The 25,792-nt window shown below is 36.4% G+C and overlaps 1 protein-coding gene and 1 long non-coding RNA gene across 2 annotated transcripts in view; both read right to left on the reverse strand.

Annotated features, from left to right (window-relative positions):
• Positions 1–25,792, reverse strand: part of ZNF804B (zinc finger protein 804B) — a 164,470-nt gene that overhangs the window by 24,625 nt on the left and 114,053 nt on the right. The gene's annotated exons all lie outside the window — the stretch shown is intronic.
• Positions 13,998–14,883, reverse strand: LOC128497983 (uncharacterized). The gene is made up of 2 exons (XR_008354372.1): positions 14,723–14,883; positions 13,998–14,691 (listed from the first exon to the last, which is right to left on the reverse strand). It is a non-coding gene; the product is annotated as an uncharacterized LOC128497983 (long non-coding RNA).

The following is a 25,792-nucleotide window of genomic DNA, read 5'->3' on the forward strand; positions in this document are numbered from 1 at the left end:
TAGCCCTGTCATAATAGGGAACTGTAAAAATATTTAACAAAGACAATCTAAAATTGACAATAACCTTCACACGTTAAGGCATACTGGCACAGATGAAGGTACTGTTTTTGAGATATAATATCTATATGGTTAGGAGGGAAATGAGATAATAGGACTGCTTGGGTGAGGATGATTTGATTGAAGGGAGAGCAATATGGTGAAATCTGTGTTGAGATCCTACATTTAGGAATGAAAGATTGCTTCTTTAGAATGTAGATTGAGGTTATTAGGAGAGTAAAATGTATGATTTTTTTGTGAATGTTTAATGTCATCATAGGTAGGAGAGAGTCTGAAAGAACAGGGTTGGGCGTTCCAGTAGTGATACAGCATTGGTGAAACCCTAAATACTCAGGTGCAAAGAAGTAATAACCGTAGAAGAGAAATACAAGTCATGGGAAGAATAAGGAGGGTGGTTAAGAGAGTATATGGAATGGGTTAGCAGCTTGAGTGTAAGGTTGGAGAGTATAGAGAACCAATAAGGGGCACTAGCACAATGGGACAGCAAATGAAAAGCAGTGGGATATGAAAAATTAGTCTGGCAAGGGTGTTTAGGGTGGATTGAAGTGGGGAAATTGATTTAGGACTTTCACTCCAGGGGCAGAAATACCCCTGCCAATCACTATGTGTTAAAAATTAATATGTTAAAAGGACTTTGTAGGAGGGGGTAGGCATCAAATCATAGGGCATAAGGAAAAGGAGGAAATGGTTGTGGGCAAAGGTGCATTGAGGATGCAAGCGTTATTTTTCTACAGACCCCTTTGAATCACTTAAGTGCAGATGTTTTCATTAGCTTCCATTAAACCATTGTTGGCGGTCTCAGTCGAGATTCTGTTACTAACCAATGAACCATGCATTTTTCATTTCCATTAAATCCAAATAAGATTTAGATGGCTCATTGAATCAAGGCCTTTGTTTCCCGCTATGGGACATTTTAAAATAGGTACATGCGCATGCTGATATCACTAGGTGTATAGTGAGATTTTTCCCGTATAGACAGTACGGCTCTTGGTTTTTAAAGCATTACATTAATTTGCTCAGAATATGCCTCTGTAATAGCATTCATTGTGAGACTCAAATAAAACTCTCAGCAGTAATAATATTGGCTTTGGGGATGCAATTGTATTTAAACCTAACATTATGCTGACCCTTCATTTTTGAACATTATATTCTAGTGAATTATTTAAGGCATTTATAATAACAGTTGACGCAAATATTTATCTCTGAACAGCTCTTCAAAAGTAATATTGATTTTGAGGCATTTTTGTTGTTCCAGATGGAGAAGCTCTTAAGCTTTTTTTTATTCTAAGAAGGCCCTTTATGCCCTCTTTAGAATAAACACAGAGCAGGGAAGAATTCTGTTTCTGGAGTAGGTTCTTTAGCTAACAGCAGGCAAGAGTTTGAGTACCAAACTTAAGTGGGTGAAATATAACGAGGGTGGTTCAACAATGAGGTTATATAATCTACATTACTGGGAGTTTAATGTCAGCAGCGGAACTGACTCTGATTGTTACTAAGCGCTGCGTTCTATGAATTACATTATAACTGGTACTAAAAAAAAGGAGCTGTCGGTGTCGCAAATCCTACATTTTACAACTCAGTATACTGAAAAATGATGTGGAATTGTAAATTCAAATGAAATGAAAAACAACAAAAAACAATATATGCATTAAAATCTACCTTATGTGTTTACCAGTGGGGACAGGTGTGATAGTGTGTGGACAAAGTCGAAATGTGGGATGGGCAAGAGCAATGAAAGTATTGGGACAGAATAAGTAACTGCAGGTTGTGCCACCCACTTCCACTGAACTCAGCACTACAGGGGTAAAATGACATATATCCAACAGTATTGTGCTGATTGAAAAGCACTAACATAAGAGGTTTGATGCATTCATTTCATTGTGCTAAAAGTCTTGCAGGGAACTGTATTTTATATGTTTAAGCAAGTTAGACTTTTTCACCACTTGTCTAAAAAGTTTTAGAATTAAAAAGTTGGCCCAGACCCCGACATGGTGCCCTCAACCCACACATGAACAGATTTCACTTGCCCTTAGTATACACAGGTCCTTGTGAATATCCAGAAGAAAAAAAGATTCATAAGAAAAACATTCTAGGGCTATAATTTGGCCAACAAGGAATGTCTTACAGGACCAACCAAAATGATTAAAGCTTAACTTTTATGTAGGTACAATTTTAAATTACCATTAAATTAGATCCTAGTCTTTAAACATTATGCTGAACAGGATTCCTAGCAAGCGATTATTCAGCTACAACAATCCTCAAAACAAAGGGCATCTCTTTGCAATTTTAGACAATTTTAGGGGTCTGTTTTGCTACCCCACATGAAGCCGGGCGTTCCAGAGAAAAGTGTGTGTGAGCTGTTCTGACCAGTGGAACAATATATATATTCAAATGAGTATATAGACTATTACTGTTCTCTAATAAGGTCCCTTATCTCAATACCAGTTCTCACTTGGTCCTACCCTCTATATTGTTGAGCTACCTATTCTGTTTACAATATACATATTCAGCATATTCAAAATCTTTCATACTACTAGCATCTGCTTTATGAATGTACATTAGTACAACGAATTGGCTGGCTTTTTTTTCTTTTTCATACCTTTGTTTTGACTAATGTATACCTAATTGTATATTATTCGGTTCATAAAACAACCAGAAAAGAGTACTTTTGTATGAAATCCCTTTGCATTAATGGGAAAATACTCTATGTAGAATATTATAATTAAAATGGTTTTTGCTTAGTATAATATCCTTTTCATTACATATAATACAATGAAGTCTCGCATTTTTCTTTTCAATTTAAAATGAATAAATAAATCTAGGAATCTGCTAATTAATCAGATACAATTATGTTTTAATGTTTTAATCTTTTTGGTTTGGCCTTGGGAGGCATTACGTCGATTAATTATACAAAGAGTATTCCTTTTCTGTTATAATAATTCCAAATAAAGAATTAACAGGTTAGTGATTTATTATATTAGATGACTAATTTTATACTATATACATACATAAAGTATATATATATTTATATATATATATATATATATATATATATATGTACCTATGCATTTAAGTGTATGTATATAACCATAAATGATATATATATATATATATATATATATATATATAATCATTGTCAGAAATAAGTCATTTAATTTGATCCTTGTCTATGGAACATCTACCATACAATTATTTGCTTCTCGCATAGCCATTCAGATATTATGTTGATTTTTTGTGCTTGGAAAACATTGATAACTGAGTATGCAGCTGTCAAAATACACTAACCTAAGCATTTTTTAGCTGACTATTTACAAACTTGAGTCTGTATCGGATAATAGTTTTATGGTGTGGTTAGAGGTGAACAGCAGGTCAGCCAGCCAGACAACTATATATTGATCCCTGTGTGTCTGGAATAAGCATGTTCCATAGTATCGATAACATTGTCTACCAAAGCATTAATAATTAAATCATTTGCTTTTAGCGCATGCGGAAAATATTGAGACCAAAACATCTTAAGAATTCCAGTATGGATGGCATTTCTAAAAAAGAAGCTGTGAGTTACTTTATGTTGCGTATCTGCTTTATGAAGGTAAAAGATAGGAAGTAATGAATACCCTCTTTCAGGTGGGAGGACGAATCTGAAAAATATTTAAAATATAAATGTCTATACTTAACCCCTTAAGGCCTTAAGGACAATGGGCAGTCACTAAACCCATTGAAAACAATGCATTTTGAGCCCATACATGTACAGGCTTTGTCATTAAGGGATTCAAATTCAGATCTAGCTATTAGAGAACATAAGGCAGAGGATTTCGATGTAATCGCTTTTCTTGTCACAGATTGTTTGGAGACCCTCAGAAAACTGGACTCGGAAAAATGAAATACAGACTTGCAAAAAGTATTTGTTTCAAAACAAGCACAATGCACTTAGTCGTCCTCTCTAACCCAGCATGGACTGCAGAAGAAATCCATGCATTTAACACAGAAAGGATACAGACATGGTATAAATGCTGCCTAGTCCTTGCTACAGGGTTTATTCACTAAAACAAGCTGTGTTTCAGCTGCTTCGCAACACTATAAATTATGAAGAGCCAGGAGCGTCTGCTGTACAAATAGCTTGACTGGGTCTGTATTATTTATGGTTAAAGCAGCAAGATTTCCTCAAAGAACACTGACCCATCGAATTATACAAGTCCAGCTAAGGTCTTCACGCTGGTGAAACTTGCTAGTGTTGTGCCTTCACAATGAATAGTAAAGTGAGAGAGAGATAAAACCAGAACTTCCCCTTTAGTGAATAAACCACTAAAACCTCTGCTAACATCTAGTATTATTTACGGCCCATGTAGCAGCATTCATCCAATTTCTTTGACGGGAAGCTAAAATAGATTGAACTCCCGTTTTAATTCGAGAGAGGTGGTCTAATCCAGCTTCCATCTAAACACCACAAACCACATTTAAATAAAGGAGACAAGTTCCTCTTGCCTCATGTTCGATTGATCGTTGGTAATTTGTTTTTGTAGGTCCTTGAAAGAAAAGTGATATAGTTTTAAACAGGGCCGGCCCGACAATGGAGCCGAGTGGGGTAACCGCTCCAGGCGGCACTTTTGAAGGGGCGGCACCCAAGCCCTTTTTTTTTTTCGCTTGGTTTTCGCTTACCAAGCTGTCGGTACCCGCTCTGCGCCCCTTTCTCTCTCTTCTGCGGTGAGTCTCCCTGTTCGGTCTCGGTGCCGGCTTGTAATGCTGAGTGCCGGCGCTCAGCATTACAAGCCGGCACCGAGACTGAAGAGGGAGACTCGCCGCAGGACTGCTGAAAGGTAAGTACAAGGGGGGGGGTAAGGGTAGATAAGAGGGAGGGAGAGGAAAGGTAGATAATGGGGGGGGCAGGGACGGAGGGAGAGGAAGGGTAGATAAGGGGGGGCATTTTAAAATTCGCCCCAGGCGGCATTTTGCCTTGGGCCGGCCCTGGTTTTAAAGTCATTACATTCGCTACAAGCAATGATCAACATTGTTGTTATTAGCTCATATGAAATTTTCCCATAGACTGGTTTTACTTGTTTTCTGTATTTTGTGTACTTATTTCTCCCTTATGACCGTCAACAAGACTAAACTCCAGATTGTAGTTTCCAACGGCATGCCGAAAAATGTCATCTTTGATACCACCGTAGTGTTCCATGAAGTGCTTTTTTGCCGTCTTTGTGTTTGCATTAAACTTCTAAACCCGAGTTTATTAAAAAAAACAGCTAAGGTTTTAGCACTTATTAGTATTTTCATTACAAACCCACAATACGTTTCAGAAACTTGTCACTGATGGCTTAAAATGTTGTCCCTTCTCTGTAGCACAGGCGTTAATTTGTTTTATCAAACACTTCAATTGTATTCACCTATACTACTTTAGAAATTGTACAATGACGGGAGTATAAAGTAATACATTCATATGCTACAGGGACAATATGTGAGGTATGTGATGCAAATATATATCACACCATGCAAAATATTTATTTCAGTCTCGGTTGTTCCATCTCGAACATAATTAGATGTTTACTCTACTTAAACATTGTTCAAAAGGTGACTTAGGAATGAAAGTGCATGTATGATAGAAGACTTCCTAAAACATGGTAATTGTATTTGAGAAAATATCCTTCCCAAATCAGAAGATAAGCATAATTGATGCATTTAAAGCTTGTGATCTAAGCTTTACAAAGAACATTTCAACACAGTGTTTGCAATCTTCTCTTCAAGTTTTTCTTACCATTTTAGAAATGATTTAACTTTTAAGCAGCGTAATCATTTAAAAGCAACCAAAGCTACAACTAAGATGTTAATGTTAAATCCAAGTCCTTTTGTTTTCCCTCAAAATAAAAAAAATAAGCTTAGGTATTAAAGCTATAAATTAAAACAATATTATACTATAGTAGTGCAGAATTCAATTATACTTAATAATTATTTATTACACTTGATTCCTATGAAGATATACAGCTACAGTCTTAATACCAAGGGATATATATTCAATAAGTTAATTTAACACTTAGCGAGACACTATCTTGGTCTAGAATTAAAATTGTCCCTTGTCCCTTCATTACTACAAAGCATGTAACATAATCTTTGCAATCAATTTACAATGCATTAGGTTACTTAAATGCTGATAATTAAGAATAATTACTTAATTTATTAGCAGTGCTGATATAATTCACAGTAGTAACAGTGCACCGCTACAAGTTTAATTAATTAGAGACTGTGCAGAGTCTTTGAAATTTGTAGAAGAAAATAAAGAGTCAACCATGGCTTTTACTAAATCCTGTAACGAGATATAATTGTAGATTGTACGTTGGGGCCGCAAAGAGTCAGCTCTTTGAGGCAAGAAACAAGAAAGTTGCATTTGGGAAAGATTAATCCACTGATGTGATTTTAAGAATTCCAGGTAGTAAACATAATTCGTTATACAAAGATAACCGCTGAAGAATAGGGTGCACAATGAGAAGATTAGTCACTAGTAATTCCATTGGACCTTAGGACGTCTCCCTACCTTTTACAGTTAAAGAACTACCATACACTAAAATGTGAGGCGTATACACATTTTGCTGATACAGTGTACAGTGCAGGATGTGGAATTACGACTTCCAACGTGGACTGATGGTAGAGGGACAATAGTATTTTACTGAAACATTGTGGGAAATATGTGACAATATGCACAGAATGCTTTGGCTGTATGATGCCAGAGTTGGACAATTTAACTCAGAAGGTATTTTAAAAATAACACACTTTATAGATGGTTTTGAATTCTAGATTCAAGTGAGTCTGTGGAACAGACCGGTGCTCAATAGTATTGTCCAATGAGTAAGAGGAAAAGGATAAGTTCTTTGACTTGTTCTGTTCTTATCCAAGGCACTGAAGGATTGTTGGTAATTGAGGGACAATGTGCCAGAGCTGGACAATTAACATAAATGACGATATTTAAAAATCATTTAAAATATTTATAGATGCTTTTTTAATTCTGGATTCAATCCAAGTTCTTTCTTAGATGTGATAGTTACTATTTAATAGGGGGACAACTGGTATGGACGGCCATAGCTTGCCCTAACCTACATTAGGGCCCTTTACATAAATATGTAAAGAATGAAGGGAAAAAGCATGCCATGATTCACAAGTGAGCTTAACCCCTTAGTGACAAAGCCCGTACATGTCCCGGCTCAAAATGCATTGTTTTCAATGGATTTAGGGACCGCCCATTGTCCTTAAGGGGTTAAGTTTCTAAATGAGCTTGTGTTTGTGTACCAATGTCGAGTATGTTAACTTATATTATTAAAATAAAACATGTTCCACCCATTGCTAACCTCAAATGAATAAACTATGAAATGTATAGCTAATTCTATTACAAATACTTGTTGGGAATACATTACCCAGACAGTAATGAGCACTTCTTGTGGTGCCTCAGAGACACAAGGCTTCCTGAAACAACAATTCAAATAGCTGATTACGGTTTGATGCTGTTTCATGAGTTCTCCTGGGACATCAATTAATCCTGTGAACTCATCCTATCCCACACTTATTTACCAAAAGGGCCTGAAATTAATGGCAGGCTGAGAGCCTTCAGTCCCAGAAAGATGATCCCTGGATCCTTATGTCTGTCTAAAAAGGTGTTTATGGCTCCACCATCAATTAACAATAAGATATTTGTGAAGCTATTAAAACAAGGTTACCGGTATTAAACTTTGTAATTCTTCCTTGTAAAATTTCTTCTTTGTAATATGCAAGACAATTCACGGGCTACTCCAAATACATTTTGCAGATAGCATACAGAAAGACTACTCGTAAAATTCAGAAACTTCACAATATACATGCAACATTTACAAATAAAATGGAAATAAATAAAATCTGTAGCCCGATTCTTCATGGCATTAATATGAATACAAAGTGGCGGGTCTGGCTGGATATAGGATAAATGATGTGGTTGTGGAATTCTGGAGGGTCTTCAAATAATTAGCACACAAGTTTAATGTTTTGTAAACATACAAACCTATTGTTCTCATTCATAGACCTCCAAAAGATGGACACTACAGACACCAATGGGGAGTTTGAAGAAGAGTTCAACATGGATCCTCACATTTATGGACATGGATAATTTTGTAAGAGTTGATATTTAAACCACATTTTCCATGTTGGCAAAACAACCCCCCTATGAATAAACCTGCCCGTAAAATGTTCATGGATACAGCCCGTTGGAGAATGAATCATCTCCAGCAAATTTAACAAGACATTTGGCCATTATTATTACCAACAAGGGGGCCTACAAAATTATTGTCAATACCCCGGTTACTCTTGCTACATATTAGCTTATCTTATTAAAACTATTGTGGAAATGTGAGTACGTCTTTCAATGCGTTGCATCTGGTTTTGTTCAATTAACAAAAGCATGTTTTAGAAATAATAACCAATAAAGAGCAAGGATACGTGTGTAAATTCATTATGAGATAACAAACAGGAATCGTTAGGGTGTAATGTGTTTTTTTGCCATCCTACACATTCTGTTTGACATTTTACATAGCGTTGAATCACCAGTGTTAAAGGAGAATTTTGACATTACCCTCTCCATGGTAATTGCAAATAATTACATTTCTTGTTACAAATATAATCTTGCAACATTATACAACATTCAATAGCAATCTGGTTTAGAATATAATTTCCTGTAACAAACATATTTTTTGGTTTCATTTGGCCCACCATTATTTCTTATTCGGTTCTTGGTCTCGTCTTACATTCAGGATAGCTTTATGCCTATCCAATACATGTTTCCACGTATCGACCGCCATATCGGTGAATTACATTTTCCTTACATTACATTTAAATCTCCGACTCTAGTGTTTTAGACTATGACCTTATATATATACCAAATGCAGATAACTGCTTTAGGTGGGATGAGACTTTTTCCATCCTACGCATTGATTTGCTTTTGCAATGGATAAAAAGAATACCCACTTGAAGGGAGAAAGAGGCTGTTGCTAACACTGAAATAGGTCTGCTAGTTTTGCCTGTATGCTTGTTAGAGATTGATACACAAAAATGCCAAAATGAGCTTTATAATTGTGGATGTCTTTGAGAAAATAATATTAAGTTTTTTACAAGCAGCCTCTAATTGCATTTTTGTACTGTAGCTCTAATGGTGTACAATTCTCACGAAGGTCTAAAAAAATAGATGTTTTTGAGCTCTGTTTCTGGCTTTAACTTTGGTCTTATGCTTTTTTTGCTACTTATTTTCATTTGCAAATCATTTTATATTTCTGTGAAGAAGTCAATTGTGTTGTCACTTGTCGGTGTAGCTTCATTATCTGATGCATTATATTTATTGGGTTTTTTGGCAGTTTTACTAAAGTATCAATAAATGCAATAGTGAGCATGAATTGCATCTTGTGATTGCTTGAGATCAATCAACCAGTTAATTAATTATTCAATAAATTCAATCCAAAGTAGATGCGTGTATTTTTTTTTTAGTTGAATATGCCTTATTAAGTTGATTATCCATTTGTGGCCAATAACTAAAGTACTGTGTCCTGGCACTTAAAGGTCTATAACCAATAAATGGCACGCATGTGACTGCAAGGCAGATACACGTGGCGCGGACACATTCTTACGTTTTTGCAGTTTGTGGCAAACAGCCACACAATAAAGGAAAGGACTGAATGCATGAAGCAGCAATAAAGCTATATAGGAGGCATTTGATCCCAAGGCCAGTCCAGGCCTACCCACATGGCTTGAGAACTAATAAAACTACACTAATTTACTTACGTTTCTGAGCACCTCCTGATTCTTTGCTACCCACATTGTTTGGACTGCGTACTTATTTAAGATATCAATCTGCAAAGCTATGGCTTATAGGACTAGCGGCTCTTGGCAAACTACCAAAAGTGAACATCTGATGCAGGAACCACTTCTAAAGAGCGTTTCTCTTTTAGGAAATATGAATGTTGGGTAGGGTGATAGGTCCATACAGACCTTGCTTTGGTAGCCAGCATCAATGGGGAAGCACTTATCTCCTAGCTGCAAACTTGCTACGCTGCCCAAAATACATTTATTGAGATTGCAAATTATTTGACAGCCAGTGAGCCCCATATTTTAATTCTTCATCTTAAATGCAACACAAGGCAATTCAGGAGCTCTCCTGCATCTCCTGCAGCTATTAGGTATGATGAGATTTTTAGCTTCAATTTATCAAACAATAATGAACCAGTAATATACTGACGTTTCCAAAAATACCTGTTTAAGATTCAGTTTAAGCTTTTTCAGTGTGAGTAAATAAAGTTATTTGACTTTTAAGGCAACAATATAACCAAAATATTTTTTTCCCCCAGGCAACTCTCTCATTAGGAATGACTTGAAAAATAAAAAAATAATCTGCCTTGTCAAACTCAGTTCTGGCATTTAGTGGGTTAAAAAAAACTTGGTTACAGATGCATGACTATTTATAGTTATTCTCAGAAATGGAAAGCAATCAAATTATATTTTAATTTAATATTTTCATTAAAAATGTTGACAACATTAAAAAGAATCAGCTGTTTCTTATTTAATGTGAATATAACTCGGTTTAAGCATTTAGATTTTAGATTTTGTCCCCCCAATCATGAACATGAAATACCCGGAAGTCAAATTAATATTATAGTAAGTAATGTAACTCGGTTGGGAAAGACAGAATAAATCAGAAATCTATTAGTATTATGTCATCCAGTTGAAAAGGAGATATCAGTAACAGAGAAAACCAACCACAGTCCATTAATTTATACTGGTATTTATTAGAATAAAAATATCTGGGGTTTACATTAAGGGTCCTATTACCCAGCGTTGACTACGAGCTGCCCTAGGACTGACCTGCCACCATTTTCTCGTCATTGTCTATGCTGAGAGCCTGGATATTACATCATATCCCGGTGCGCTGCATTTTAAGGACGTACAGCACAGAGTAAATTGTTATGGCGGCTGTGTCTTCCATAGAGTACATGGCCTAGTTACAAGGGAGATTGCTGATCTCCCGATCTGGCCCATGCAGCAGCAGCATTCCTGGGGGACTGATCACCATTAGGCTGATCTGCCCCTGGTTTTGAGACAGAGGAGCTTCCACCCTAGTTGCCCTAGGCCAGAATATGCCACTGCAATTACCTTTAACATATTAATATGTTTATGTTTCATAATAAAAATTGTCCAATGTCTACAAATTTGTACAGTTTTATTAAGAAAACTTGAAGGACATTCCAGCTATCATATGTACTGTGCGGTAGTGCGTGGCTCTGCTGGGTACAGTATGTAGATATAAAGTACATAGAAAAAGAGAGAGCAGCAAGATTCAACATATGATATTAAAAAAAAATGAAATTTCTGTAACCTTATGTGAAAAGAACAAAAAAAATGCTAAATATGCGCCATGTGGATGCACAAATTGGTATCGGAGTAATGCAAAATGTGATAGCTTTCGTTTAAGTACGTTTACTAAAATGATGCAAGGGCTTCCCCAGGAGCATGTATAATAAACTCATTCACGTTTCTAACTGTCATCATTAACAACATTTTTAAGGTCTGATAATTAAGTTCCAGATTGTAATTCATTAAATCTGAACTAACCTACTCCCCATAAATCTTTTATTAGACAGGAGCAATTTTAACTAAGTTTTGTCTTAAACTTGACAATTAATGGATCACTGATAATAAAACGGAACGTTATTAACATCCAGAGATTCTTCACTATACTTATAATGGGGGGTAATAAACAGCACCCTTCAATGACATAGCAATTGCTTTTTACTTTTAAGACAGTTTCCTTATTTTGCCTTTACTTCTGCAAATAAAATAGTCTTGAGTTATAAAACACCAATTGGGATTGAAATATGGCCATACGCTCATTTTAACAAGCACTTTCAATGATCTTCCTTTGTCTGCCATAGTCAAAACTGTATGGATTATTGAAACACACAGTCTGGCTATTAAGTTTAAAGTGTTGTTTTTTTCACTCTCTTGTTGTTTTTATAGTAGACATCCTTTTGCATTCATCATAAAATGTATTTTACAATCTTGGAGAAAAAAAATGCTTGTCCCAAATGCATAAGTTTGGAAAAGTGCAATCAAGAAAACACAGTTTATAGAAAACAAAGATTAAATTAACTATCCCAAAGAGATAAAAAGTAAAACACCATATTTATCTATCAAAGTTTGAACATATCCCAGATCTTTAAAGTGATGGTTTCTTTTTGTTTTGTATTTAACTATTTATGCTATTTTGGATATTATGGGTTTCTTGTTTAAATATATATATATATAGTAGAAGTATTATTAAACACTCATCTACAGACACCAGACAAGCCAGAAGGCTTGTTTTTCTCTCAGAAATGTCATGGTGCTGCCACAACCACAAGGGATTCTGGGTAGGCGCATGCACCTTTGTCTCTATATCCACTTTATACATATATATAGATAGTTATGTAAATACACAACTAAAACATACCAAACTATTACATAATATGTAACTAGCTTATTGGCCTGTCAATAACATACCATCCTATCCCTTCTCATCTTGACAAGCATCAGGAACAGTAACTGGGCTAGGCTGTAGTAACTACAACACCATTGCTTGGAACAGCACTTCAGTATCATACTCGAGATAAGCAGTAGTTCAGCTCCTTACAGTGGTCACCATCCAATAGAATATCTAAAAGACATCTATTTCTTATCCGTTCCTCCACTTGGGCCTGCACCGAGTGCTGTGCTCCAATAGATAATCTGCTGTTAATCGGATAGCTCTGGTATTTATTGTTTTACATAGTACTATCATACTCTGCAGCTCTGTACAATGGATATATATCTGTATCTATTATATATATATAACCTGCCTCCCTGGTATTCCCTTTAACCCCCTATATGCCAGTCTGCCTCCCTGATATTCCTTTTAACCCCCTATATGCCACTCTGCCTCCCTGATATTCCTTTTAACCCCCTATATGCCACTCTGCCTCTCTGATATTCATTTTAACCTCCTATTTGCCACCCTTACCCTTCCTCGACTTACCAGTGCTTCCCTAGACTTCTCCCTGTGCTTCATTTTTTAGTGGTTGCAGCCGGTGAAGGTCTGCAGAATGCGCGCAAACAACCTCTGCTGCTGCCAGCCGTCTATCTGTCATAGAACCCCCGACAGAAGTGCCGGCAGCAGCGGAGGTTATCTGCTTGCATTGCACCGGCATTCCACCGGCTGCCAGAGAGGAGGATCCAGGTTCCCTGCAGCGCTGCGAGGGATCGGGATCTTAGTCTTGTAGTCAGACCTCTATTTGAGGTATACAAAGGCCCTTTATTATTCCTATCACTCCTGTGTTCCAATGGCACGTTGTGTTCGTTAATCCAAGTTTAAGTTAAAACTAACTTAAGTTTGAGGCTAAGTGATCATTAGAAATCCTTTTTGTAATTTTATTAGCAGTAGACATGTACAAATGGAACAAAAACTATTTTGACAAACTTTTCAGTTAGCTTTTCATGAATTTGTTTTCAGAGGAATTCTGTTTCCCGACAATTCGTTTCAAACAAAAATTGGGGGGGCATTTTGAATTCGGAAACTAAATTTGTTGTCTGATGCTCACAATCACTCTCACTTACACTCTTAAGGAACCTCCATTATGACTATCTCAGGTTTAAGAGACCACCTGGAGCAATTATCTGTCATACCCATTTCTGAGGTCTATATATCACTACTAAGTTATTTGATAAACATACTGTATGCATTCTTATGTATCCTGGAAATGGAAAGACATTCCTTTAAAAAAGAAAACCATTTAATGATGCCGGTTATTTTATGCACAGATGCATTGTTATACGTTTCTTTTTACCGCTTGAAAGATCTGACCTTTAGTATGAAGAATATGGTAATGTAATCCGTCTACAATCTCAAGACTCATGTTAAGCATAAACTATGCCAGTTTTTATTTTAGAAATAGAGTAAAAGTACAGAACACAAACTTTCAATTGACTGGGCGCCATTTTTTTCCCAATTGAATCTTATAAGGGGAGTTCTGTATAACATTTGCCATGATTAGCAGCAATGATGTGATGATCCTCTTTCATTGTCTATGCCATATTATCCTATCCTTTGATATTTTTGAGTTACTATAGCCTAATTCAGGAATCAGCAATCATTTCCATACTTCAATTTCAATAATTGCCTTTACTAAATGCTTTGATCAGTTCAGGGATTTGAATAATCTTCACAAAACAGATGCGTAAACAAATTATATATTTTTTTCTTTTAAAAGACTGGATTTTTCCTTATGAGTGTTAATGTCTTTATACCTTTACATTACTGTTTATAGATGTATGTAAGCCTTTACCTATCCTATTACGAAAGGGGTTTTTGTACTCAAAAGACTTTTGCTGACGTAGCTTTAATTTCTAATTAGATTGGAGCTGCTATCCTGGCCTGCTCAAACCTCAGATGAACAATGCTTGTATCATTGGCATAAAAAGGTTTTCTGAGTTTAACATTTATTAAACTGGGCAATATGCATTCGCACATATGTTAAACCCTGTACTTGTGCACACCAAGGTATACAAATATTACTTTTGTGATAAATCTCAGTACGTTCTATGACATGCTTATTATTAAACTGCCCATACCTTTTAAATGTAGAAATTGTAGGATACTGACGAAATGATTTCTTATTACATATTTCCAATATGATCTCTTATTACGCAAGCAGTTCAGGATCATATTGTTGCATATTTGTGTAAATACCCACAGAGCCTTCTTTTTAAAGGGTTATCACTTATATATCTTGGAACAATTCTACCCCAGACTCCACCCTAGGGTAGAATTTAAGTGGGGGGGTCAGTAGATAAAAGTGGTCAGAGAATATCTTGGTACTTTAAGGCTAGTGGCAGGTAAATCACAGGTGGTTGTATGCTGCATATGATTGGCCGTACGTTACACTTTTATCAGCCACTAACCTTACTTCCTAATACCCTACATTAGGAAGAAGCCATGTCCACTTGCAAGGTCAACACAGAGCTCCCCATATCACCCCCACTACTGCTATTATTGTAACAGTACTAGGAAATCTGCTGGTGCTATATAGGTAAATGCCGTGTGTTTATGGATTAGATCAGCTAATCAAATATTAGCAGAACACCATGTGAAGCATAGTATTTGTCCTTTTAATAAATTAAACCAAGATATACATTCTTTCTGTGTTTTGGAGTTATGGGAATTATATTGCTACCAATCCATGTCTACATTTGTGTGGTAAGTCCAAATGAGACACTATATATATATATATATATATATATATATATATATATATATATATACACACACACACACGTGTATATATATATATATATATATATATACACACACACACATGTATATATATATAGATAGATATTGATATATATAGATATAGATATAGATAGATAGATAGATAGATAGATAGATAGATAGATAGATTGTTTATGCCTTTGTCTACCTTCATTGATTGAAAAGCTCTTAACAGTATTAAACCCAAGATATCTTTCTAATTGTATTCATTAAAATTAATTGAGGTGAGTCAAGGGTCATTAAAGTTTACAGATTTATTAGCAGATTTTATATAAAAAAGAAGCATGTGTCATAGGATATTTATATCACATTTTATAATTTTTTTAGGTGAAGCCAAATTTTAGTCTCTTTATGTGAAAGCTCTTGTTTTATACCGATCAATGGTATTTTTCCATCTACAGTAAGGATTGCCGGACGAGTAGGAAATAGAAATGTAGCATTAATCCAGTAGAACAGAAATAACCTTTACTAAAGCCATTTTGTCAGCAATATAAAATCAAATTTTAAAGCGTTGGAAAGGATTGTTATTTCTGTGTCTTAATAATCCTATATGCCAACTATAGCGCACTGCCAAATCCAGTAAGTCAAAATATTGCAGTAGCATAATAAAAACCTGTAGGAAGTGAAAGCTGGATTATTGGCTAAACAGTGATATCTGGGAATATGCTTATCATTTACAAAAAATATACAGATTAATCATTAGCATTAATATGTACGGTATTGAGTTCTGGGGGTCAGGACACATTATTTCCATGGAAAGCCAGGTCAATTTTCATCGTTTTTCTATAGTTTTAGCTAATTGTCGAAAGAAACCGACTTTAGATGACATTTTTCCACCTCTTATAGGTTTTGTATACGTTCTGTTTGTGTAGATGAATATGGAACTGGTGCATGTTTGTACTATCTTTGTTTAACTATTTAGGTTTGGGGCTACTTTATTACTGAATATTCTCAGGCCTCTCCTGATTATAGCCGACAAAAGCTCATTAGTCCTAGAGGCAGTGATCGGTTCTTTATTTTATTTTCTTATTTTTCTGCATTCTCTTCTCCGCAGTAAAAGTGAGGTACATACTGATAAACACAGCACGGTAGGCCCCTCTAAAACAAGTTAAATATTTAAAAAGGCCCAAAGTACCGGTAATCAGTCAGTAGAGGCAGGTCTAACTTTAACAAAGTAATATATTTTCAGAAAACAAAGTAAAAAAAATATATATATATTTTTTAAAAAGCTCTGTCATAATTAGTCCCACCAATAACGATGTATGATAATGTAATTACATATGCTAATTTGGGTATGCTAATTTAATTGAGATGAATATGAATTTGACAACTTAATTACTGGAATGATGCACGGGAAGGTAACTATAGCTTTTCATTCATTTGGCCAGAACTAACAAGTTAGTCTAATTCATTAAGAATTAGATAACGGAGATAGTGATTGTTTTGGAGGGAAAATAATGCTTGCAATTTAATTGCTTGTGCGTTGGACCCCTTTCAAATTTAATCTGCACTTTTAATCCATTTGATTAATGTATAACTGGGCATTTGCATTGCTTACAATTTCCAGCCACGCTGTGCTTCACAATACATGTTAATAATGCAATTGTTTGATTGAAATATATATGCCATTAATTTGATGATTAACAAAAGCATACAAATCACTGAAATGCTACTATGCTATGATTATATACGCCCAGGCCTAGTGCTAACGTTTTATGAAAATAAGGTTAGGAAAACAGACATTTTTACTGTAACATTGAAATTATGGGGTTACCACCAATAGCATGGTGATTGCCAGTAAACACGCTAGAAACATGCCAGCCCCGGCACGAACACTCCATGGAACTAGCCAGAGATACGGGAAGTCCGGTAACTCTCTGGATACATACGTTAAAGTATTTTTAATCGTGAAAGATGATTATACGTGTTTTAATGATTTTATGCTTACCTAAAACCATACGTAGATGGCTGTAAACTTAGAAGCAAGGCCCTCATAAGCCTGCCATTCTTGCCAGGAATTTTGTATTAAAGTGCCAAATGGGGAAGGTCCTTAACTCCTGTTATTTATGTGTAAATATATATTTGTTATGTATTTGTAATCCACCACATGTTTAAATTGTACAGGGCTGCTGAATATGTTAGAGTTTAAAAAAATAAATGATAATAATATTAATACTAAAAGGGACAGGCCTTTCCCTAAAATTATTTAGGTCATTTGTTTTGATAGCTAATCATGTACATGTACATTTTGATATAATTTCTGATTAAAGGACCAACCTTTATTGAACTAATTGAGCATTAAACAGTGGCTTCATTGAAACAAAAGACATATATGAACACATTGATTTGTAATGCTGTTCTAAAGCAGAATGTATATGCAACACCCATATGAAGAAACCCGTGTAACTATAGCCAATAGACATGTGCAAATGGGCAAAAACGATTTGGACACATTTTTCATTTTGTTTTCGGCACATTTGTTTTCGTGCAACAAATTTAGTTCCCTGCCCATTCAGTTTGGCCGAAAATTGGTGAACTGAGAGCAATATGGTGGTGCATGCAGTGACGTCCTCTCCTCTGATTGGAGGATCGGGAGAGGACGTCACAGAAATTGCCAGGTTATGTCCGCGGAGATGCTGATGAAGAAAGAAGATACCAGATTAAAGATAGAGAAGGGAAGAAAAGGGAAGGAAAAGGTGGAGATGCGTAAAAGTAAGTGGTCAGCAGAAGTGGTCGACAGAGAAGAGAGAGTGAACGAGAATGCAAATGTGAGTGAGGGTGTGAGACAGTGTGAGTGAATGTGGACCCATACATTTCGAATGAAAATTCATTCATTTTTGTCTGATTCATGGGGGGGGTCTCATTTACCAAATTTACCAAAACGAAGTGTGCAATTCGCACAAATCTGCATGCACAATTCTAATAGGTAATAAAATATCTTGTGTCTTTGGTCCTTGTTTATATAGTATATATATTTATATACTTATAGATGTATATTTTCTTCAGAAAATATAAAACCATGGAAGAAACTAAAAGCTCAATTACTATTGCAATAATAATAATAATAATAATAATAATAATTAACCTTTTTTTGATAACAAAATGTATGCATTAGCACTACAATAAGATGCCATAGGCTAATATATTAAAACTGTTCAACAAAGTTTGTACTACATGCAAATCTCTAGAGAACATGAAATAACATGCATTAGAGCAAAGTAGATAAAAAGGAAGTGAAGATGACAACATAGTCCTCTGTAACAAAGCAATAGAGATGCCAACTAATTGCATGATCTGTGAACCTTGGTTCAAGAGGTTGGTGTAGATCAGCAGAATTCTCACAGAAAACTCTTACAATATAGTTTAAATGAATTGAATCTGCGGAATCATGTGATTTCATTTGCATATGAGAGTCTATAAATGAACAAAGCCTCTCGGCTGTATCAGATCTAATTATAACAGTTCACGGCGAAGTGCAAATGTGCAAACTGCAACAGTAGCGATTACAGATTATACGAACGGTGAACATGAGCTGTGTAAAATAGCACTAAAATCAGAATTCCCTATAACTGGCAATCCTTAAATCCTTAAAGCAGGGCCGGACTGGGACTGAAAAGCAGCCCTGGAAAAATTTGGAGACCAGCCCCATATAGTTTATCTCACGGTGAAGCTCTTATACCCACACGCACCCCTTATACACACCCGAGTCACACTATGTGCCATTCTTTTTATCTCATTATTTGTATTAAAATGCCAGAAAGCAAAAGTGTTAAAAGGCCCTAATAAATGAAATACATTACACATAATGGGATCAAAACATTTACGACTGCGAACATTTTTAGATGAAAGAGTTCCATTTTATTCAGTGGAACAAAACACTGATCACATTATTCTTCACGATATTCTGGTAAGAAACTTTTATTTCTTTATTAATTCATGTAGACTATTTTTTTCCATATTTAATAAAAGCTATGATTGAGACAGGTTTGGTTTTTATTTCCTTTCATTTGACAACCTACCCCCGTTATGCACCTCTGCCCCCAGGCTTGCCACTCTGCCCCCTGATATGCCTTCTAACCCCCTATATGCCACTCTGCCTCCAGAAATGCCTTATACCCCCTATATGCCACTCTGTCCCATGATATGCCTTCTAACCCCCTATATGCCACTCTGCCTCCAGAAATGCCTTTTACTCCCTATGTCACTCTGCCTCCAGAAATGCCTTATACCCCCCATATGCCACTCTGCCTCCCTGATATGCCTCAACCCTCCTATATGCCCCTCTGCCCTGTGATATGCCTTTTAACCCCCTTTTTGCCACTCCACCTCCAGATATGCCTTTTGACCCCCTATATGTCACTCTGCATCCAGAAATGCCTTATACCCCTATATGGCACTCTGTCCCATGATATGCCTTCTAACCCCCTATATGCCACTCTGCCATATAGGGGGTTAAAAGGCATATCATGGGACAGAGTGGCATATAGGGGGGTATAAGGCATTTCTGGAGGCAGAGTGGCATAAAGGGGGTTAAAAGGCATATCATGGGGCACTCTGCCTACAGAAAAGCCTTATGCCCCCTATATGCCACTCTGCCTCCCCAATATGCTTTATACCCTCCTATATGCCCCTCTGCCCCATGACATCCCTTTTAACTCCCTTTATGCCACTCTGTCTCCAGATATGCCGTTGACCCCCTATATGTCACTCTGCATCCAGAAATGCCTTATACCCCTATATGCCACTCTGGCATATAGGGGGTTAAAAGGCATATCATGGGACAGAGTGGCATATAGGGGGGTATAAGGCATTTCTGGAGGCAGAGTGGCATAAAGGGGGTGAAAAGGCATATCATGGGGCACTCTGCCTCCAGAAAAGCCTTATACCCCCTATATGCCACTCTGCCTCCCCGATATGCTTTATACCCTCCTATATGCTCCTCTGCCCCATGATGTACCTTTTAACCCCCTTTATGCCACTCTGCCTCCAGATATGCCTTTTGGCCCCCTATATGTCACTCTGCATCCAGAAATGCCTTATACCCCTATATGCAACTCTGGCATATAGGGGGTTAAAAGGCATATCATGGGACAGAGTGGCATATAGGGGGATATAAAGCATTTCTGGAGGCAGAGTGGCATATAGGGGGACACACTTACATACACACACACGCCGATTTTTTTTGTTTTTAACAAATACAAAAAACATTATACAGTACAAAAAATACATTATTTTACTCACCTTCTACTTCTCTTGACTTCCTGGTAGCGGCACACTGTTCTCCTCTATGCTGACTGGATGCCACTGACCTGACATCCGGTGCTGCAGCAGTCTGAGCGCGAGGGGGCGGAGCTTCCACCTCACGCTGCTCCCATCTCAATGCAGCCATCAGACTGCTGGGAATGTAATCTGAACGGCCGATGCGTGCTGGTGCCGCCGGCCGGAGCTACTTTCACACTTTTTTTTATTTATATGGTAAGCTGGATCGGCTTGCCATATAAAATAAAAAAAAAAAAAAGTATTAAAGCAGAGGCGGCCGGCGGCATCAGCACGCATTGGCCGTTCAGATTACATTCCCAGCAATCTGATGGCCGCATAGTGATGGGAGCAGCGTGAGGGGTGAAAGGTCAGTGCGAGGGGGCGGAGCTTTCACCCCTCACGCTGCTCCCATCACTAGACGGCCGTCGCACACGGCTGCTGGGTGCTGATGCCGGCCGGCCGCATCAGCACCCAGCGGCCGCTTTGATTAGATTTCGGGCAGCCTGGGGGGCAGCTCAGCGGCTGTCTTCATGGCCGCCCAGCCCACGGACCTTCCGGCCCACCGGGAAATTTCCCGGTATCCCGGTGGGCCAGTCCGGCCCTGCCTTAAAGAAACTGATTGGTCAGAAAGACAAACTGTGCAACCGCTTCACATCACACGAACCCATGGCAAGATCTATTAACTCCTGTTAAAACATTTTATGTGTCTGAATACAAGTTCCGTCCTCCTGCAAAAAAACATGGGACGTGCTAATTAATTATATCTATTTCATGCAACAACCTTCCGTTCATGGTGTCAAAATGAATTATTTTAAAAACATCATATGCTTCATACTTGACTAACTCCATTTCATTATAGTTGAACAAGTCTATTTTATTCCATGGATTGACGGGTTTTCATAGTTTGATCAGTAGAACAGGCAGAAGGTTGGCATTGCAATATTGTATTGGAATTGGCAGATGACATCTTTGGGTATTCATACTATCTCTGACAACAAAACTCTGACACACTAAGTGGCTCCACAATGTTTAAACTTGATGTTAAGTCTATTAGTTATGCGAAATGTTAGATATAATATAAAATATATATGTATATATATATATATATATATATATATATATATACAAAATAGATTTCCGTGATTTTATGTTAACAAGTTATTGATTTATTTAAACACAAAAAGTGTAAATTCTTCAAAAAGTTTTTCGGGACATTTGACGCATTTGCAAGTCTGGGAACTTCATAGAGCAGATTACCCAGAGATCTCCCTCTTTTGGGGTAGTGGCTTTGAGTAGGGGTAGGACTAGTCACATGTAGGGGTAGGATTAGCCATGCAAAAGGCTTTAGCCAATCTTTAGTAGGAGGGAACTGGGAAGAATATGCAGAACATGGGCACATGGGCACATGGGCAGGAACTGGACCTGGAGAAAGAAGAAACTGATCCCAGGTATGCAAATGAAAGTCTCAGAGATGTGTAACTAAATTCTGGTGTTCATATAGAAAATCAAATATGATAATTCCTATAGTCAAATAAACATAAAAGTGTATTAAACGGAACGTAAAGGGAATAGCTTCAGCCTTAAATAAAGACTATGGAGGGGAATTAACAAACTTAAAATAATAATAAAAAAAAATACAATTAAAGGAGAAAATTGAAGCAAAGAGTGTTATCCCAATATTTCTAAGGGTGTTTTTAACAGTGATTTCCATTTTGATCCTGTTGAAACACTGTTGTGATCTATCATTTCACAATATAAGCATTGAAATAACTATAATAACTTTAACTATAATAGTTAACTTCGGCGTAGAAGGAGACTGTCTCTCAGCAGCCTTTTTTATTCATTTCCATCTGTAGGAACATCGAATTGAAGGTCTCCGCGCCTGAACAGTAATAGAATAGCAACCCACAGTAGGTGACACACAATCAGATTTTGACACATTCTTCCTAAATTATCCATACTGTGAGGTAACTATCTCTCTTACAATAAAATCTGACAAAACCAACCCTTTTTGTAACTGTATGGGACTAAAAAATTTCATGTGGCAGAACTATGTGGCAAGATATTTTATTCATGTGGATGAAGAAAAATACATTCTTTCCACAAGGGTATGACATATGTTTTTTTTTCCTGTTGTAAAATTAAAAAAATATATATAAATTAATAGTGTCAGAAAAAATAAAAAATAGAGATTCAAACATATGTGGGGGTAATTATTAAGGAAAAATTGTGAACGCAACTATACGTAGAGAGAGATTGGAAAGACTGATTTATCCTTACCTTGGTTGTGGACTGATAATTCTTGCCATTGAAATCAATGTGCATGGGGGGGTCTTTTTAAGCCACCCCGTAATGTTCGCCGAGTTTAAACTAGAGTATATTACAAATAGCTTGGTGGCAGGGTGGGAGAATGAGCAAATACATTCTCAAGGGCAATACCATGAAAGTTTAAAGAGACAAATCAGTTGTCATATGCATTAAATGTGATGGCTGAAGTGACCCTTTAACGGGTGAGAGGCAACAAGAAACATCAAAGAAGAAGGAACCGTGTGAAGTCACAATTTAATGCACAGAGCATTGTCCATAGTGATAGTAAACTTTACCCTTAACACTCATAAGGTTTTGTTTTCATGATCCCTAATCCTTTCAAATATCAATAATATACTGTATTTATAATGCAACTCGCATTACTAGTTACTAATCAGGCTCGGACTGGACATCTGGCAAACCAGGTAAATGCCCGGTGGGCCAGTGCTGGATAGCACAGGTGCTTTACCTTTGCTGCCACATCTGCTGCATATCTGATGTTTTAATGATTGTATCTAGCCATAGGCTAGATACACACAGCTGTGCATTCACTAAGTTTAAGACAGTAGCGTGCGACTGTGTGTATCTAGACTGCAGTCAAACATATGTCACTTAGTGGCCGCTGGCCTTAAAGTGCCAGGACTGCTTTTCTTTCATCAGTGCAGCCCTGCTAATTTGGTTTTACTCAAATGTACCTTTGCAAGGAATCAAACATCAAGTTTTATCATGGCTATAAAAAGCCCTTGAGACTCTTAAAAACCATGGTGCCACTTATTTTAATTTGTATACTGCATAAGTATTCCTTTTTGCTGGCATATATACTTTTCCAACATATATTTTTTTAATGTTTAGATATATAAATATACATAACCAGAAAACCTTAGTGGTAGTTTATGTGTCTTCAATATGGACATATATTTTAAGAAGCTATAATATATATATATATATATATATATATATATATATATATATATATATATATATATTACTGTGATAAAACATTCAAGATCTATATTAGGCACACATAAAAATGAGTCTATGCTGTAGTTATAGCAACAGATCACTAACATACTATTCTGGCGTATCCTTACAATAAGAATACGTGTACATCTGTTAACATCTTTTTGTTTGTTTGTTCTTATTACAATGTTTCAGCTGTTACAACATATTGTACATTAGTAGAACGTGGCATAAACTAAACCAGGGATGTGAGACTCAGTTCCCAAGGGCTACAATCCTGCCAGAGTTTAAGGGGTTCTTTAATTAACACAAATCAAATAATTAATATTGTGCATTCCTGAGCAAATGATTTGCTAGAATATTTGTATAATTTTATCAGAACATATCTATGAACCCTTAAGGTGCTAGCAGCCAAATAACAGATTCTTGCATCTGGAAACAGCAAAGGAATGTTAAAAAGGATATGTGCTATAAACTGAGATAATATAAATAGGGTTAAATAGTGATTACACTTAAAATAAGCAAATACAAACTGAAAAGTTAACTAAACAATAAAGTATAATAATGTAAAATAGCAGAGAAATTATATGGATACGTAAAAATTCACAAAAAGATCCAAAATCAAGAGAATCTAGACAAATTCAAGCAAGTAGTAATAAGGAGATAAAATTGGACACAAAAACATCAAACGAGGAAGATGGTTAACTGCATGCAATACACCTGAACAACTTTAAAAAGGAAAAGAGTGCATATCAGTAAAACTAATCCTTCAGATGAGTATTCTTGCTTAGATTGACAGCTCCAGGGGCAAAAGCCTTTTTGCCGCATTACTGGGGTGGAGGTTAGAGCAGCAGCATACAACGTTATACCCCATGTTCAGCATAGAGTATAATGATCTTGAGGGTTAGTGATGGGGGGTGGCTAGGGCACTTCCCTATGTGAGGCTTGCCCTAATGCCTAGCCAAGGTATGTGTTCAATCTAGCATGCATGTTTCTGAAGGCTATTGCCACATGGACCATTAGCCTTTGGAGATGTTTTGTTGGATGACAATGACATGTAAGGCTGTTTCCTTTTACTTTCCACATTTAAAGCAGTTTTAATCAGTTTGCTTTTCTTTATATATTTTGTGTACAAATAGTTCACCAATTCCTACCCTAGAGTGTGATTTAGCCATTGCATAGAATATGATGATCAACTAAAAAAACACAAATACTGAGAGTTATGTTTAAAGAACAATTCCTAGCAATTCTGGTATAAAGTGGCAAAATAGGTGTCTACTCCATTTTCATCTGTGACATCACCTAGAAACTACTAAGAGCTCATTTGTTTGTGAACTCTTAGTTTTGTATATAATATATATATATATAATATAATAAATATAATTTCTATATTATATAATATATAAATTATTATAATAATATATTATATAATATATACATTTTCCCAAGAAGCCTCTTTCCTATTATAAAAAAACAGGTGAAATACATAGAAAAAAAAAGAAAATATCAATTGAATGAGAGAACCCTTGGAAGTGCAACATAAAAAATAAATACTTAGCAAGTCAAGCCATGTACATTCAGTTTTTTTACTCACGGGGGACTTGTTGAAAAGGCATTCTCAGTATGTTTGAAATTATCTACGATTATGTTACTGTTCAGATGAAAATTCTCTTCTTTCAATGTACAACACACAATAGTTCCAATTATTCAACCCAACAAAACCTTTTATACGGAAATTGTGACCATTTCTTTCTAGAGCATTACACAGTGCAGCCAACATCTGGATGAAACAGCATGTAAATTGTTCCTAAAGATTTCTGATCACAGCAGTATGATGAAAGTCTACTACAGTTAGTATTGCTTTTCAATCACTTC

The sequence above is a fragment of the Spea bombifrons genome, chromosome 5 (assembly GCF_027358695.1).
Source record: "Spea bombifrons isolate aSpeBom1 chromosome 5, aSpeBom1.2.pri, whole genome shotgun sequence".
NCBI lineage: Eukaryota > Metazoa > Chordata > Amphibia > Anura > Pelobatidae > Spea > Spea bombifrons.